At 38.8% G+C, this 18,698-nt stretch overlaps 1 long non-coding RNA gene across 1 annotated transcript in view; it reads left to right on the top strand.

Annotated features, from left to right (window-relative positions):
• Positions 1 to 18,698, top strand: part of LOC135410647 (uncharacterized) — a 73,402-nt gene that overhangs the window by 49,867 nt on the left and 4,837 nt on the right. The window contains exon 2 of the long non-coding RNA XR_010428817.1: positions 6,118 to 6,235. This is a non-coding gene — a long non-coding RNA (uncharacterized LOC135410647). The remainder of the gene's footprint in view (positions 1 to 6,117; positions 6,236 to 18,698) is intronic.

Here is an 18,698-nt window from a genome sequence, read left to right as displayed (position 1 = left end):
CCTAAGGATTCTTCGGAGGATTGCAGGATGCTGTTTTTAATATGATGCCAGATTGTTTCAGGAGAGGAATCTGCAGAATTTTTGGGAATGTTATCGAGCTTAGTTTGAAGGTTTGCCTGGAAACTGTCTCTTACTGTGGCTGATTGGAGATTGTTAACTTGGAGTTTTCTCCTTGGGATGCTGCCCCTTTTTGGTTTGATTTTGATCTTGAAATTGAGTTTACAGTGCACCAGCCGATGGTCTGTTTGGCATTCTGCGCTGGGCATCACGCGGGTATGGTGGACATCGCGGACATCTCTCCGTCGCACCAGGACATAATCGATGAGGTGCCAATGCTTAGAACGGGGGTGCATCCAGGTTGTCTTCAGACTATCTTTCTGCTGAAAGATAGTATTAGTGATGGTGAGTTGTTGCTCTGCACAGAATTCTAGCAGAAGTCGACCATTATCATTGCAGTTTCCAACACCATGCTTGCCTAATACACCTTTCCAAGCTTCAAAATTCTTGCCTACTCTGGCGTTGAAATCACCAAGGATAATGATCTTATCGTCTGCAGGGACCTTTTGGGTAAGGAGGCGCAGGTCAGTGTAAAATTTATCTTTTTCAGCAGGGTCAGCTTGGAGAGTTGGGGCGTATATACTAAAGAGGACAACATGTTGCTTGTTGTTTAGTGGAAGGCGTAGGGAGATAATGCGGTCAGAGTGACCTGTCGGCAGATTTTCGAGTTTAGGAACAATAGAGTTTTTGATCATGAAGCCGACTCCTGAGAGGTGTTTTTCGGTTCTGGGCTTGCCTGACCAAAAGAGTGTGTAACCGGCACCATGTTCTCTGAGGCTGCCTTCTTCATGAAGGCGAACTTCACTGAGAGCGGCAATGTCGATGTTGAGACGAGCCAGCTCATGGGCAATTAGGGCAGACCGACGCTCAGGACGTCCGCTATCTGCAGAATCGAGCATGGTTCTGATGTTCCAACATGCTAGAGTTAATTTAGGTACACCTTTGGAGGCAGGTGCGTGCCTTTGACTTTTCTTTGTGCGACCGCATTGGAGGAAGATGCCCGTTGGTCTGCGGTTAACCAACCGGGTGAAAGTGGAGATGAGCTTTGTTTAGGCCAACTTTTCTAGGCCCCTCTCCGAGTGGAGCAAGCAGTGCTGTCCTTGGAAAGGCTGCTTGGTCGTTCAGGGTGCTGCCTCAAGATTTGTCAGTAATAATGTTCATGTTTTGAACATATTACTAAAATGAAAGAAAATTCAGAAAAGAACCCCATAAAACATTCAGAAGTTGAAGAAATAAAGTTACAGACTTGCTAAAATACTCAGGCTATTTAAATTATCCATAAGAATGATGAGAGGTGTCTGGATCACACTGTGCATGTTCTTTCAAAGGGAGAAAATACATTGAAGTTTTTTGGTGTTGGAGTCAAAATGGAAGCCAATGGCTTGACACTGCAACTAAATAACTTTGAATTTAAACACATTTACAACACGAACATCAGGAAGAAAAAAAATAGTACTGAGTAGCATTTTTTAATTTCTGAAGGCCAATTTTGTGTTTGATATGAGCTTAGGTGCTGAGGAACAAAATACAAGATCACTGCTCTCTTTAATGAAAAAGAGCCTTGCTTCAACAAACTTACATGGAAACTGATAGCTACAGGGCTCTCATCAACTTCCTTACCCTCTACACTGTCCCAAAAGAAATGAAAAAAATGCTGGTAGTAATGTAAAAGAGTCATACATTTTTTTTTATATATAAGATATTAAATAATTCCCTCCATTCAGTACTGTTGAAGAGACTTTAGCAGTGTGATGGCACAATGCCAATTCATAACAGCCCAAATAGGTGGAAAAAATTGCTTGCTGAAAGTACCTCCTCTTCTCTTCAGCTGGCTAAAATTAGCTGCCCAGTTTCAAAACACTGTAATAAGGTGGGATAAATCCCATCATAAAAAGAATTCAGTGGAAAATAATCCATGAGAAAGAGCATGCTCTGTGAAAAAAGTACTTACCATCATGCATTTGGTGTAATTATACTCTGTTTTTCAAACTGTAATGAACAGTGGTTCATATAAATGGTAGGTTAAAAACATGACTAATTAAGTTATTGTTATTTGCTTTTGTGCTCATTTTGATATATGTGTTGTTAAAATGTTGATATATTATCTGCATTGAATTTGCATCTCTGGTTTATTGGCTACTTAGCTTCCAGCACTTTACTGCATTTGAAAACATTCATGCTTGGAGACATCTAGTGCAGAAATATCTCTTCTGACATTTTTGTCCCTCCTCCCACTTACTAGTATCCAAAATTCCAGAAGGAGTATGAGAGATACATGCCTATAAGAAAAATTTTGTGAGAGAGGATAGCAAATGGGGGAAAGCAGAAATGTGAAGTGATAGAAACATGCAACTGTTTTGCTTATTCTTCCAAAGCCGAGGACAACGTCAAGAAATAAGCCCAGGTGGGCTGCACAGGAAGGGTTGGCTTCAGGAGATAGAGGGCTCTAAGCTGTTCACAGTTGTAGTGTTCAGGACAAAAGGGGAGCAGAGTGGTTTAAAATCTGAAAGACTTTTTTATTTCTTGCTTGGGATAAACACATTCCTCCCCAGTGGCGCTGGAACTAAGACTACAACTGGCATGTGCTTGTGGGAGAAGTCATAGTGTTGGGCTGCAGGGAGATGCTTGGGAGGCTTAGAGAGGGTGTGCTGAGAGAGGATGGATGAGAAGCAGATGACGAGAACGCTATTGTGAAATCTTCTCTTGGGTGTCATGAAATTTTCCTACAATTCTGGTTCTACATATGAGCATATTTTAGTGAAAAATGAATCAAAGTGTAAAAGATACTGAAGGCTGGAACTCCTGTTAGTATCACAGAGTATAACTGGGAAGGCTTTTCTTTTAACTTTTCAGATCCTGAGATTCTAGCCTTAAATTGTGAAGAAAAAGCATTTTTTCTTATAAATTATCGTTTTCCTATCTGAAATTTCCACACCTCGTCTCCTTTTTTTGCCACCCTTTGTAGCAGCTTGTTAGACTATGTTTACACCAAGACTGTCTGTTTGACTATCATGTACTGGAGACATCTGCAAGGTGGCTTTGAACTACCTACTTTCTACAGCTGTTAGGCAGATAGCCATGGTAACATAGAGCATGCTGTGGGCTTTAAAGTGTGCCCTTGAGAAAGAAAGGAGGACAACATAATAAACTGTGACTACCTTCCAGATTTGAGTCAGAAGAGAAGTTAATTTGTCTGTTCATATATTTTCCTTCTGCTACTCACTTGTAATTGCTATTTACAGACCCAAGTATGAAAGAGGTCATCGTTTTGCCCTCAAGCTTTGGAGTACATAGCAGACTTTCCTAAACTTGGGTTGTCAGAGGTGCTGTCACCAGCTATCTTCTGCCATGCGGTGCACATGTGTTCTCAATCCTGTATCTCATGTGTCTTAGCCTTATCTGCATAAACTAAAAAATACCATAAAAATATTATTTTCTCATTCCTCATTCACCTGAGGGGTACTCCCATCATGTTTTGAGAATGTCTTCAGTGAGTACCTGGTGCTTTTTTTTACTTTTCTTCAACATTTTCCTCTCTTTTCTGATTACCTTTTCAGGGTAAAGTGAAGTTAAACTGAAATCTCTTATGTGATAAAGAAAGAAATAATTCTAGGTGTTAAAATAGGTTGTCAGAAATGTTGACAAGTGTAGATAGAGTGTGATTTATGGACCTTTAACTTTTTAAATTAAAATCTTATATTCTTAGGTAATACAGTAGTGCTGGTGTGCATTGAATTCTTGCACTGCATTCCAAATTATCTATAGTACATTAATTTACCATAGATCTGTTTCAGTTGTTTGAGTAAAATGGACAAGATAAATTGAATTAGTCTGAAGTATAAGACTGTGCAGAAAGGGAAAGTCTATGAAGACTGTCAGACGTAAGAATTGACTGTTACCACTAGAAATGCTACTTATAAGAAAAGGCTGACATATTTGAATTTGGGTACTCTTTGCTGGCTAATACAGTGAATATCCTCTTCACGGACATGGTTTAGGGGGATATGTTGCATTGTTTTCCTTTCAGTCAAGTTAGAAATGGAAAAATCAGAAATTAATAGAAATTGAATAAAATTAGGCTGATAGTCCATTGGACCTGTACCCTATCAGCCTCATGACAGAATTCAGAGTTGTAGGTCAGAAACTTCAGAAAATTTAAATTATAAAACAACCTACCCACAAAGAGTTTTCCTTCTTATCACAATTAATTGCAAATTTCCTTATATTCTGAAGTATAACAAAGCTAAAAATCTTAATTCTTCTAAATTTTAACTTCCTCAAATTCAAATAAATGATGTTTAAGTTCTGGTTTCAAATGTTCTGTTCTGATGCCGTTCAGGTATAGATATTGCAAAATACTTGGAAAGGCTGGTTTTTATATTTTTTTCTCTGCAATGTGGTCAATAGAAAGCACTTAAAGTACTGTGGAAGGCCTTTTTGCAAACTACTTTTAGCTTGGAAGAATCAATAGTTTTGAAAAGGGATATTGAAGAAAAATAAAGGTCATTCAAAATTATTTCTGGACCTGAAACATTTGCTTAAATTAAAATTTTAAAAGAAAATTACAAACCACACATGCTAGAGTAAGGACAGAAAATATCTCTCTTTTTTATGGTTATTATTTTTCCTGTAAAAGTTTGGACCTGATCTACCATGATTTTTGGAATTTCTCAGAGAAACAAATACAAAAAAAAACCAGTTAAAGGGTTACCTTGCAGATTAAGATATATTTGCAGTCATAAGTACTTTATATGTCTTTTTGGGGAGCTCCAATGTCCCTGCCAAGCTATGGCATTTAGATTCCTAAATAGCTGCAGATGAAAGTTGAAATTCTTTTACAGATTAGAAACTGCTAAAGCAGTAAAATGAAATAAAGGCAAAAAAAAAAAAAGGAAAAAAGTCTCCCAAAAAACAGGTCACAGCTGGATATCTGAGGATTTCAGCCAAGACTGCATTATTGATCAGGCATTGTTAGTTGCCTGAAAAAGCAAGTTCCTTAGGCTGTCTTTACAGGGGGCAATTATAAAGGCATTTCACGTCTTAGATATATGAAAAGACCATCCAGAAATACTCACCTGTTAACTTCTACTGAAAGAATTCAGAAAATTAGGTTCCTAACTTAGACCTTACTCACGCACCTGATTTGAGGAACGAGCTGAAGTTAAGGTTACTCATCTGCACTAATCTTCTAATCTAATTAGTTTGATCTTTCCTATTTCTTTTCTTTAATACATTTACACTGTATGTTTTATCAGAACCATGTTACATCATTATCTCTAAAGGCAAGTAGGAAAACCATGAAAATAAACATGATTATTTCCATATTTTAGTAGGAAAAAAAGCAGAACAACATATTAAAAGAACCCCAAAGAATTCTGAAAAAGGGAATTCCTAATATCTAACAGATATGCAATTCTTTTTGATGCCAAACAGAAAGCATTTCATTGTGAACATGTCAACCCAAAAGATATTAGAGACCAGGATGGAGATAGATGATAAATACAATAATTAGTTTAGAAGTCAGTTCAGGAGCTACTGATCTATGTAAGATCAAGCAACCTTCTTCTGTGACATCTGAATCCCTAAACACATGTCACTTCAACATCATTTATTAATGTGGTCCTTTGTTATGTCAGTGTTTGTCTTCTCGAGATGGTAGTCTGCAGAAGGAATATTGGTAAGTTTGCTGTATAAAATTTTTGTTGAAATTCAAGTTTAAGCAAACAGTCTCCTCTTCTGGAATCCTCAAATGCATTTATTTTCTTCTCTGATTTTCTAAAAATGTAGGTTTTAGGAATTCACTAGAGGCCTAAAATTTTTGTATAAATCTAAATTAAATGAACTCTATCAGCTACCAATTATCTAACTACATAAATCTTTCTGAAAAATCAGGAAGATGAAGAACCTGTGCTTCCACAAGCACATAAAGTGAGATGTAAGAATTGCCTCTGTTATATTTTCCCAGATTTCCTATATTTAATTGTATTTGCTTACAATATAAGCAATAAAAGTGTCATTGAAGGTATAGTCTAATTCTGAAATCTCTTCCTAACCTTATAGTGTTGTGGTTCCTATCACCCACCCCTTCTCTCATGGATGAATCTATATTTTCTACACTGAAAGAAAGAGAAAACTTCAGACTGGGAATTGTATTGGTATAGACCTCTTTCTGCAGCAGGTGAGTTCTTTCATTTTGAAAGTTGATTACACAACCTAAATATATGAGCTGTGGTGGCCCTAATTGTGAGAGCAGAAAAGAAGTTCAGGGATAACTCTGCTTTGCTATAGTGCCCTTCCTCTCACAAAATAGCATTTTTTCAGTATGGAGGGAGGTATTCATTAGAGCAGAGGCCATCCTTTATCAGCAATGATACCCCTCCATGGCTGCTTAAATTAGAATCTCTCCATTTTACATAACCCGAGTGGAATAAAAGGACCAGAACTCAACGGAGAATTTGACTGCTTGTCTGCTCAGTTACCTCAAGCCTCCGTACATGTTCAGAATTTCAATGTCTATTATCAGCCAGGGTTAGGCACATTTTTCTCTTCATCTAAATCTAAAAATGCTGAAAACATCTTGAAAAATGTTTTGCTATTTTACTTTTGGTTCAGAAATTATGCATTGCTTGGATTTGTGTACCAACAGATAATGAGGGAACATCACACAATATATGATAACAATAACACTGAAGTAATGTGAGAAAGTCATTTATCTTTCTGTTTCCACTCTGCCTGTGAGAATCTGAAAATCACTACCATTCCCATTTGAATAAATATTTTGGTGGGAAACATTCATTTGAATATAAAGGACTGAAGAGTTCAGCTATTGCTGATATGCTCAGAAGTTAGATGGGGAAGGAAGAAAGAGATGGAGTACTGCTACTTATCAGCAATATAAACTGCATCTTTTGAATGTTTTGTCACTATTAAAATACCTTATGTTTATTGATAATCTCTTTGCAGACATATTTTGTAAGTCGATTGCTCTGAAATGGTATCTAATATTTCCCATGTCTCTCCCTGTTTTCCCCCTCACTTCTTCCAAATTACCTAGAAGCTCGGAAGGATCTGTCAGAAATTTCATTAAATCTTCAATATTTGCATGTGCAGGTAGAACTAATTAGTTTTAGAAGAATTATTAGAAAAATGTATTTTCTTTTTGCCTTTCTTAATGTTGATATTGGAATGAATAGTAATTGATTATGATCTGTGCCCCAATTACATCAAAAATTTCTAACTCCAGTATTGCATCTAACTCAAGCACTTAAGGAACATGCTAAGGGTAAAGGATTTCGGGATCCCTTGTGAGAGATCAGAAGTCGTAGAAAATGTACATCTGTCCCTATCCCTGTTTCAGTTAACATGAAATTAACAGGGGTCAAGATCCTGCCAAACACTTCTGTGGATGTGCACATTGTATAGGAAGGAGGAGAAGTAAGTTGAGGTCTTTCTGTCTCATATCTGGGATCCATCAATAATCTGGAACCTCAGTCCCAGGGAAACACACCTGACTTTCTGAAAAATTCTTCTTAATGGTATCAAAGAACTGGGGTGATTTCTGAAGCCAACAATTTGCCTTTCTCACTGCTGTACATGCAGTGCTGTCAGCGGGCTCCATCACAGGTAAGCAAAACATTTGTCCTGAACTTAATCTCAGTTCTGTTCATTGCCAGGTCTGGAAAAAAATAGATAAAAAGAAAAAAGATGCCCAATTCCCTTCCTTTTCCCAGCATGATAAACTTTATTGGTTTTAGCCTTGGAGGTGAAACATACTAAATTTCAGAGAGTGAGAGGGAGCCTAAAAACCCAATAATTATGTTGGTTTGGGGATTGAGTAGAGCCAATGCAGGACTTTATGGAATCTGATGGTCGAAGTTTGACAGGCTAGAACACTTGATTATCATACACTTCTTCCTTTCTCAGGAAGGAAGCAATTCATAGGGTAAATGCATTATTTTTAGCTGAGTTCCAATCTGACAAGAAGACAATTTTTTCTGCAGTTATGTGGTTCCAGCCTGCCAGAGCCATGACACTATCTTGTTTGATCTGACTTTGTAAGGATAGTGCCACTAATTTGCTATGGCAAGAGACTCCTACAAAACAAAAAATGATGTTTATCAGTTCATCCCAGCAATCTCAGCTCTGACAATATGGTTTTGGCCTGCTAAATTTAAGTGTGTCCTTTGAAACTTACCTTGAATTTACTGTCTCAGAGCAAAAAACCACAAAGAAAAACATGAGTAGCTGGACATTTCCCTACTATTTTGCAGGAGCTTCTGGTCTGTTTTAGACTGAACTTGTGAACATGATTTCTCTGATTTCTAAGGACATCTTGTACTGGCATTGAGAGACACAATTATTCTGCGCGTACCTTGCCTAATTCATATATCACTTGACAACTGCAGATGCATCAACAAAGAGATATTCTTAGGTAAATCGATTTGTTACCCAAGCTGCAGCCCAAATTAACTATAGATAGACATATAAATGAATTCTGAGAAAACCCTCACTTTTCTATTTTAGTGGGGAAGATTTACTTTTCTTTCATAAATTCTAAGTGTAGGAACAATGATTCCTCTGTGTGAAAGAATTTCCTGTGAGGAGCAAAAACTATTTTAAAACAAACATATTTTTCTCACAAGAAAACCCTAAGATCTTACAGTTTTCATGACTGTGTTCATGTTCAGCTACCTTAAAATGTGAAGTTTGAGCTGGTGCTTTGAAACACCTCTCACAAATGAGTCAAGATGGTGTTATAATGGGACAAAAAGCTAAATGAAGTGGGGTTGGTAGTCCATTAGTTAACACTTTCTTCACTAAGTCAGTACTTTTGACTAATAACGATGTACTGTGTTTCAGAAGAAAATTAAAACATAGGTCGTTGACCATTTTGCTTTATTAAACATCCGATGACAGTTTTACCCAAAGCAGAGGATGTTAGGTTCAATGCTCTTATAAAATTCCTATCTGGGTAATTACATCCTGCTCTATTGAATTTCCCCTAGAGAAAATTTAATTAAAATGATTTGATGTCTCTCTGGCACAGAGTAGACAGGTGTCTGTAACACAAAAGCCACCAGCACAGTTGACATAAATTGGAGCTCTTCTGTGGCAGGGAAAGTAAGGATAGACGCACTACTTTCTCCTTACCAGAAATAGACTTTCCATTTAAGGCACTGGGTACATCCACATTATGCTGCTGATAATAAAGTATACTAAATTTTTTTGATATCTGCCTGGAACTTCTTTTAAGGAGTAGGAACTGAATTCATAGCTCACAGCTCTTTCAGCAATCAGCTACGTTCTTAGTAGGTTTTATTAATGTTATAAGTAGTGATTAAATAGATATACACAGGAGAGAAGGCAGTTTTGCAGTGCAGCTGGGAATCTGCTACACAGACATTGAGAAAGTCTTTTATATTAATAATCAAAGAGTCACAGAACCGCTTGGTCTGTAGAACAACTCTGGAGGACACACAGTTTAACACCTCTACTCAGAGCAGGATCAGCTAAAGCAGGTTGGTCAAGTCAGCATCAAGTCATATTTGAATACCTTCAAGGATAGAGAGTCCACAACCTCTCTGGGAAACTTGTGCCAGGGTTTGACTGCTCTTACAGTAAAAACAAACAAACAAACAAACAAACCAACCCCAAAACAAAAAAAAAAAACAATTGTAGTGGGCTTCTGTAGCTGGGTTTTGGAAGCAGGGGGACTACGGGGTGGCTTCCCCTGTCCCATGGCTAGAAACTTCCCCTGTCCCAAGGAGCCAATGCCAGGCTGCTCCAGGACAGATTTCCTGCCACAGGCCAGGGCCGAGCCAATTAGAAGTAATAGTAAGACCTCTGTGATAACATATTTAGGAACAAAAGATTGTTGTGCAGGAGAAATTCCAGCCAGGGAAGAGCAGAGTGAGAACATGGGAATAACAACATAGACACCAAGGTCAGTGCAGAACAAAGGGCAGGACATGCTCCAGGCACCAGAACTGTGGCCCCTGCGGCCCGTGGTGAAAACCAGGATAGAGCAGCTGTGCCCCTGCAGCCCATGGAGGACCATCGGGGTGCAGAGACCCCCCTGCAGCCCATGGAGGAGCCCATGCTGGAGCAGGTGGATGCATGAAGGAGGCTGTGACCCTGTGGGAGGCCCAGGATGGAGTGGGGTCCTGCCGGAGACCTGCGACCCATGGAGAGGGAAGCCCATGCTGGAGCAGAGTTTTCCCAGGTAGGACTTGTGGCCCCTGTGGGGTTCCCATGTTGGTACAGCTTATCCATGAAGGACTGCACCCCATGGAGGAGTGACCCACAGGACAGCAGTTCAGGAAGAGCTGATGCCTGAGGGATGGATTCATGCTGGAGAGGTCCGTCAAGGACTGTCTCCTGTGGGAGGGACTCCATGGGAGCAAGGCAAGGACTCCTCTCTCTGAGCAGCAGCAGAAACAACAACTGGCCCCATTCCCTGTCTCCCTGCACCTGCTGGGGGGGAAGAGGGAGAACATGGAAGGAAGGAGGGGTGGGGGGAAGGTGTTTTTAAGATGGTTTTATTTCTCACTCTTTGGCTCTTATCCTGTTAGTAATAAATATAAGTACTATCCCCACTTTGAGTCTTGTTTTACCCGTGAAGGTAATCAGTCACTGACCTCTCCCAGCCCTTATCTCTACTCGTGAATTCTTAGCTGGTTTTTTTTCTCTCTCCTCTGTCCAGTTGCAGAGGGGAGTGAGAGAGCGGCTTTAGTGGGTACCTAGTGTTTGGCCGGGGTCAACCACTACACCAACCAAACAAAAAACCCCAAACCAAACCAAACAAACAGTAACCCTCCCACTTTTTATTCTGTTTAAAGAGAATTCCCAGTGTTTCATCTTGTGTGTATTACCTCTTATCCTTTCACTGGGCATCACTGGGCCTGTCTCCAGTTCCTTTATTCTCCCATCAGGTGTTTACATACATTGATAAAGTCATATCCTGAACCTTCCCTTCTCAAGGATGAGCAGTCTCAGTTCTTTCAGCCTTCCTTTTTACGTCAGATGTTCCAAACACCCAACTAAGTTGTGGACCTTTGCTGGACTTGTTCCTACTATGTTCATGTCTCTCGTGCACTGAGGAGCCCATAACTTGACCAAGAGCTCCAGATGGGTATCACTAGGGCTGAGTAAAGGCTGATTAAAAAATTTACTTTCTTCTACATCTTCCAGATGGGCAGATGACCATCCCCTGTGTTCTAAATACCTCTGCACCAGGTGACAGATGACAGCTTGAGGTCTGACAGTGCCTTTTTGGAGGAAAAGTTTGATAAACTCAAGGATCAGATGGGCATATTCTCTGGACATCATATGTCTTGCAAATATTTTGCTTCAGATCCACTTCCACATGACTGTCATTCTTTACTGGTTCTCAGCAGTATCCTAGCCTTTTAAAGCTTTAATTAAACTGTCTCACTAATGGACAGTTAATGATTTAAAAGGAAACAATTCACCAATGTCATGTTCCTTCATTATACAGTACATATTTTAACGGTTTGTACTGAATCCCTTGTTTATCAAGACCTTGAATATCTCAACAATAGTACTACCTTTTATCAAAATAACATGACATGATACAATGTGGTTAAAGTAGAGTGAAACCAAGAGCTGTGGCTTGAATGTAAATGTTGCGTTGTGCCATGGCAAAAAAACCTTCCACAAATCTAATGAGTCAGATGTAGCCTTGAGTTTGGATGATATGCCTCAAAAGTAATTGCCAAACCGTCCCTCATCACTCACAGAGCGTACCCAGTCATCTAGACCCTGTGCAAGCAAAACTCCCAGTGACTTCAACAAAGTAATGCCTTAAAAATGAACTCAGGATTATTCAGGGGATAAAAAGAAGTGAAAGTCAAACAGAAAAACAATCACTTTAGAATGTATACAGCTTCCATCATCATATCATCTCTGCACTTCACAAGCTTTTCCCAAAATGCTATTAAGTACTCATAAAGTAGTGATTTTGTGAATGGGTATCTGACGTATCCAAGGTCGTACAAGAGATCTGGCAAACAGCAATACCACAACAGACCCCAGGAGAAAGACCCTTTTCCCAGGATAGAGGGAATTCCAGTAGAGGCTTAGTTGTCTAATAATGATTAGAGTGTGCTGATAGGTCATTTTATGCATCATATTTTATCATTAAAATGCAGCCATTAAAGTCTGAAGCAATTTTGATATTCAGGCTGACTTCCTTATTGTTATTGACAGTAAACTCCATCTTGAGATAAAAACTTTCCTAACAGCCAACTAAAATATGTCTTGCTGCAGTGCTAGATCACTTGTGATTCTTCTCTTTTCTAGTTAATTATAATAATTGATTCTATTGATCCTATGCTTTTTCTGAAAATGTTTATGCAGAAATGACTCAACAATGAATAGTTAGAGCCACTCTTCTACACCAAAAATTATCAGCAGAAGATGACCAAGGATTAAAAATAGATTTGTGAATTTAGTTGAATAACAAGATGACTCAGGCTACTTTCACTGAAAACTAGCTGTACTAGAGCCAGTTCTCCAGACATATGTTGTGGGTTAGTCCCAGGCGGTAGCTGAGCATCACACACAACCACTTGCTCACTCCCTGTCTCCTGCAGTGGGACAGAGGAAATAATAGGAAAGGAAGACTAAAAAAGAGCTCATTTAATAAGTCAAAGAAGGAAAGATGAAAGAAAAAAAAGAAAAAAGGGGGAAAAGAGCAAAACGAGTTTTGCAAAGGCAATGATTCACCACCTCTCACAGGAAGATTGATGCCTAGCCAGTTTCTGAGCAATGTCTGCCTTCCTCCCCAAAATCTCTCTCCTATGAGTCAACTCTCCTGGTTGTTTTCTCTCCCAGCTTATTTTGTGCCTCTAACATACTTACAGGGGGGGCAGATTTGAAAAAAAAAAAGAAAAACTTGACACTGTGCAAGTGCTGTTCCGCTATAGTCAAAACACCAGTGTGTTATCAGCATTTGCTTGGTTACAAAAGTAAAGCACAGCACCATGTGGAAGAAAATTATGTCCATGGCAGCCATACCCAGTACACCATGAGATCTCATTCAAGTCGATAAATTGTCTTAAGATTTAAACAACGATAGCCACATCCATAGATCTATTGGAAACAGGCAGTCAGCTGAGTTAATGACATTCATTATTTAGCATTCCTCTTTTGACATTTTAGATTATAGGGAGAGGAAGTTAGATACTTAGATTTTAACAAAATATAATAATATTTTGCTACAAATTGCTGGGAATTAATTTGTCCTCTTCCTTCTATAAATGTTTCTAAGCTTTATCACAGGGCTTTATTATAGATTCTAAGCTTTATCACTTTAAGCTATTGCTGGAAAGGGACTTTATTACAGGATGGTCACATCCCTTACTTTGTAAACAAATTGACTTTCTTCCTCGTTTCTGTTTTGTTTGGTACTGTAATTGTCTGGTACTTTTTTGCAGCAGTTCTCCTGGTTGCAGAGCCTTACTGCACTATTTTAAATAAAATTGGTGGACTGAACTTTTTTGTATATGACCATGTCAGTATTTCCTTTTAAATTGAGAGTAAACTCTCATATAGGAAACACTAATAAAAGAACAGAGTTTTATTTATTAGCATTGATTCTATGAATCATCTGGTGCTGCAAATAAGCTCTATGGGCAATACAATAATTTAGCAATTCTCTTAAATCTCAGTCTGTCTTCTGACTCTTGCCAGTGGTACAAGGAAATGTGAGACAAAACAATGAGCAGCAATCACTGTTCTTCACCCTTTTGCTCCTTTATGGCTCATCACACAATAATGTAATTTACCACAAGCAGAGAAATCCTCAGGGAACTCTTTATAGAATGGGAACTGGACTTAGGTGTTCATAGATTTTTTTTTAAAAGGGTGCTTTTTGGAGGAGAAAAAAATCTAACAGTATTGTTCTATTTTCCCTTTCTCCTCTGCCTCCTGATACCAAAGTAACAGGCTGGCACCAGAATCATAGCACTTAGCCTGACTTTGTAGACTGTGGAACAAATTGTAACAGGCATTGTAAGTTAGGTCTTAGGCCCAGTGCAGTTTAAGATTGATTCAAATTCTCACGTGCTACTTCCCAGGACAGAGAACTATTGGTTTGTATGCTGGGCCAGCATACACAGAATTAGATGTTGGTCTCTTTAAATGTCTCCTTACTCAATGAAGAAAGATAAAACTGTTCCAGAGGTGTTCAAAGAAGGAAAAGACCGTGATGAGAAGGTCCTTCCTATTGGAAGGACCAGAAGTACACAAATTCAAACTGATACTGAATCATACCTTAACTGTTTCCTTCAGACAGAGCAAAATGAAAGTATTTCTAAAATATGATGCTAATGGTGCAAAAATATTTGTCAGTCAGACTGGTAGGATATAAAAGGAATCTACTTCACTTAAGTGTGAAACAGTACTGTCAGGAAAAACTGCCCCAAACAATATTACTAGATGTGGAAAAAGACTTCCAATGCCTACAGCTCTGTAAATCACTGAAGAGATGCTGGGAACATACAAGTGGACCAACTGATATCTGTGATAGGAATGGAAAGAAAACTGGAGAGTTTCAGCAAAGCATTTATTCCTAGGTGGTAGCACAGAAAACTGCATTACGGTGGGATATTTTTCACCCTTTGACTATGAGGAGAACAATATGTTGGACATCCATTTGCTGTCCTCATTTTTACAAGTTGTATATGAGTCCTTAGTGGCAAGATATATTCAGGATATTTTATTTCACATTGAATTCTATCAGGTTGGATTGACTAAAATCAGGCATTTCAATATCCCCTTGGGAAAGCAGTACTTTAAGAAAAGTCTTCTAGGTGCTTCCTGTGCAAAAGAGATATTCTAGATAACAGGGCAAGAATTGTAGGAATAATTTTTAATACCTGGCAGTACCTGTGATAGACATAACTAAAACTTTAGCACTATCAGAGGAGTAAGGAACACAACCTAAATCTAAATAAGAGCCCAATGTAAATCACAGAAGAAGAGGAGATTAAATCTGGTGACACATCTGATTCAGATAAATAAAAGTGACAATGCTATGTATGAACCTGCTGTAAAGAGCTAGAAAATGAATCAGAACTGGTGAACTTTTTGTTTAGCTATAGACCAGAGTTGTTAGCAGGCCCATTTTTCTGTAAGAGCAACATTATCAAGAGGAAAAAAGTGAGTGTTACATGTAGGTGCCCTTTACTCTGAAAACTGGAGATCAGAAATCTGGACCAGAAAACAATATTATTGAAGAAAATTAATCTTATATTGCTTCTGATAAATGTCAGTGGTACAGTCAGCACATTATGGTTGCACTAACCACAACTTACAAGAGTCTGAACATTTACAGAGCCTTTCAGACAAGGTTTTGCTTTTGCCACCACTGTAGTGTCTATTCGTGTTCAAAAGGCCAGTTAAAACCAAAACTTGTTGGATTTCTTCTTCGACTGTGCTACTTTGAGAAGAACAAGATGGGTAGAAAGATTTGAAGGAACAGAGACACTTTTCCCCATATCATTTAACTATCAGTGGAAAGGAACTATGACAACAGGCGAGGGGAAAAATAAGCTTTAAAGTAATTCATCTTTTGAAAAAATTATAGTGTCAGAAAGATTGTCACAAGACTCTCATCCCTTTCCTATGAGAGATTTTTGAAATGAGAAGAATATTTGGCTATGAAGAGTTGACTGGTCATGAAAGAGAAGAAAACAACTCATTTTAAAATAAAGAGTCTGAAGACTAGAAAAAGATTAATGACTATGGCACTAAGGAAAAGATAAGGAAGAGAAGATTTGCTCACTAAATGGGGATGCATGTGAGAATTAGTTAGATTTGTTTGTACAAAGTCCCAGAGCAAGAAGTGCAAGGAACTTGAGTAATCATTCATGATGTGCCTTGCAAAATCCAGAAGCAGATAAAAACTGGATTACAAGCAAGGTAAGCATACTTAGAACTCAGAAGATGTTATGGCTCTATTTATGAGAATAAGAAGAAATATTTATCAGTGATGGGAGAAGATCCAAAGTGCAAAACAACTGTATTTGGAAGCGAAAAACTTCTTGTGCCTATCCGTGTGGGAGTTGGAGGGCAGCTCTGGAGAAAAAGCAGGAGATGGAGCCAAGCTTTTCACAATGGTGTATAATACGAGAATGGGAGAAAATAAACTGAAAGAAAAGAAGTTCAAATTCGATATAAAGATTTTTTTAAAAAATATTTTCTGCGTTTTTTCATTTTTTAATGACTGTTTGCATTGGGGCAGGTTGCCCAGAGAGGCTGTGCAGAGTTTACCCCCTCTTTATGTTTTCAGCATAAAGCCCAGAAAAATCTGTTTTGACCTAACAGTTGATCTCCAAAATGTCTCTTCCAAGCTAAATTATCCTGTGATTCCATGATTTTGTGGCTGTGGCATACCTTAATGCAGAAGAATTAATGCTGGCTTTTATATTTTTACTTTCTTTTTTGAGGGAAAGCATTGGATTAATGCAAAGTCAGTTTTTTACACTTCCTTGCAAGTATGTGCTCAGCTGAGTTACAGAAAGCAGGAAATTTTCTGAGAAGTTTTGCTTTAGAGGAAACAGTCCAGACTGAGGTGATGGAAGAGACTGCTCAGGTAGTTTAACTCCCCATGACCTGCCTGAAACAAGCAAAACACTGGATAGAAGTGTTTTGATCTCATTGGACTTGCTGACATTAAATCAGGCAAATCCTCTGCCATGCTCTGCATGCCACGATAAACACGGTAAATGAGAGGAAAATGTAATGAGGGATTGTTTGGCAAAGCTTAGCAAAGATGTTACATCATCATTACACTCACTGTATTCTAAAATCACAGTTGCTTCTCTCCCACAGCAGCAGTATCTTCTGGATTAGATGAGGAAATAACCTGCAGATTTAGTGGCCTAACTAATTCCCTCTCCTCTTTCCTTGGTTGATGGAGGCAACTGGGGGAAGAGACGTTCTGTTGGATAGTTTTTCATTCTGAAAACATTAGGTTTGTGTCAACTGCAATACTTGGCCAAAAATAAGGGCAGGGAAGGCAACAGGAAAGCAGAAAGACAAGGCTTAGAAGTGGAGGAAAATAAACAATGTATAAGGAAAAAAGAGAGAGTTGGAAAGGAGTGCCAAGGATCTTGTGGAACATAAGGAAATAGGGAGAATGAGCTGAAAAGAGAGAGGGGAAGATATACAGTAAGAGATAGTGCTAAGTGCCCACAAATAAATAAAAAATAATGAATTAAAAAATCCCAAACAGATTCACAGACCTTCCACCATCACACATGTGCAGAAAGTTAGCATGGCAGCAGGTATTTCTGCTCAGTGTAATTACTGCTGTAAGCCTAGAGCAGTCTTGCACAAAAGAGAGAAGTTAAAATGCTCAAGCTAGCATTTTAGGCAACTTTCTTTAAGACACATTTCTAAGCAGTGCCACTAACCTGAGGGCAAGCTAAGTAATGCCAGACCAAAGTTTGCTTGTGATTCATTGCTGACTTAAATCTAGTAAAGTAGCATGCTGAAGGCAGTCAAAATATGGCCAGCTACAAACATGGGTTAAATTAATCTGGTTGAGCTAAAATGTAGTGCGTGAAATAAGAGTCAGTCTAGTCAGTTTATGAAAATATATTATAAATTTCTATGACTTAAAATTACTAGACCTGAGCATATCTGAAGTGAGGAACCTCAGAGATATTTTTCCTGCCTTGAGAAAAGTGACAGGAGTGGGATGCTTGGGCTTTAATTGCATTCTTCCTCCTGATACTTTTAGAATGCAAATACTCTAATTCTTGACTGTTACTTTCTGACTGACAGTGAAGAAGGTGAGTGAGGTATCCCTTCTCCTCCCCTGGAATTGTTTACATTCATACCTTGAGAGGCTGCTGGAGTGCAAATACACCAGTGGTGTCAGCAAGCATAGCTGGAACACACTGCCACCATGGAGAGGTTTCAAACTGGGACAGAAAGGCTTGGTGACCCTAAGTTAGCTTTCTCCTTCATAGCAGAAAGTAGCTCTCTTCCTGACACCCTCCAGAAACCCTTTTAGGGAGACATTCATGGTTTCCACAAAACCAGAGTGCTGATTTTTGCTTTCCTGACAGCTTTCCTGGCTTGTTCAAGCTGCAAATCCCACTTCTAGGGCAGCAGGAAACCACTCCTGAAATGCCAACATTAAGAAACAAAGTGGGAAGAGGGAAGAAAAGTAGCTGGTGTTTATTTCTCCAGAGAGAGAAAAAGGGATCAGAGGCTTTAAATCCACAATTATTAGTAGAGAGATCATGTAAGTGTGTGCATGGGTGTTACAAAAGGCAGAGGTACAATTCCGCATAAAGATTGAACTTCACAACCAAGGAGAAAGTAACAGACTATGAGAAAGGAGGGACTGAAATGAAAACCAGTTGTTCCATGAACTCCAATTTTACAGTGCTCCAAAATGCACTGAGCTGTACCAACTGGCATAACCTCAAAACTGGGAATAACATAAAACTGCCCACCCTTGAAGCATGACAAGAGGAAATTTTGCAATTATGGAATACGGAATATATTCCAACAAACAAAGTGCCAGGCAGCTCGTCTCCACCTACTTCCCATGCTCAGAATATAAATGGCAATGGCAAAACCTGTGGTTGGATCCTTTGTTG

This window comes from Pseudopipra pipra, chromosome 3 (assembly GCF_036250125.1).
Source record: "Pseudopipra pipra isolate bDixPip1 chromosome 3, bDixPip1.hap1, whole genome shotgun sequence".
NCBI lineage: Eukaryota > Metazoa > Chordata > Aves > Passeriformes > Pipridae > Pseudopipra > Pseudopipra pipra.
The sequence above is the reverse complement of the archived record's forward strand: the minus strand, read 5'-3'. Positions and strand labels throughout refer to the sequence as shown.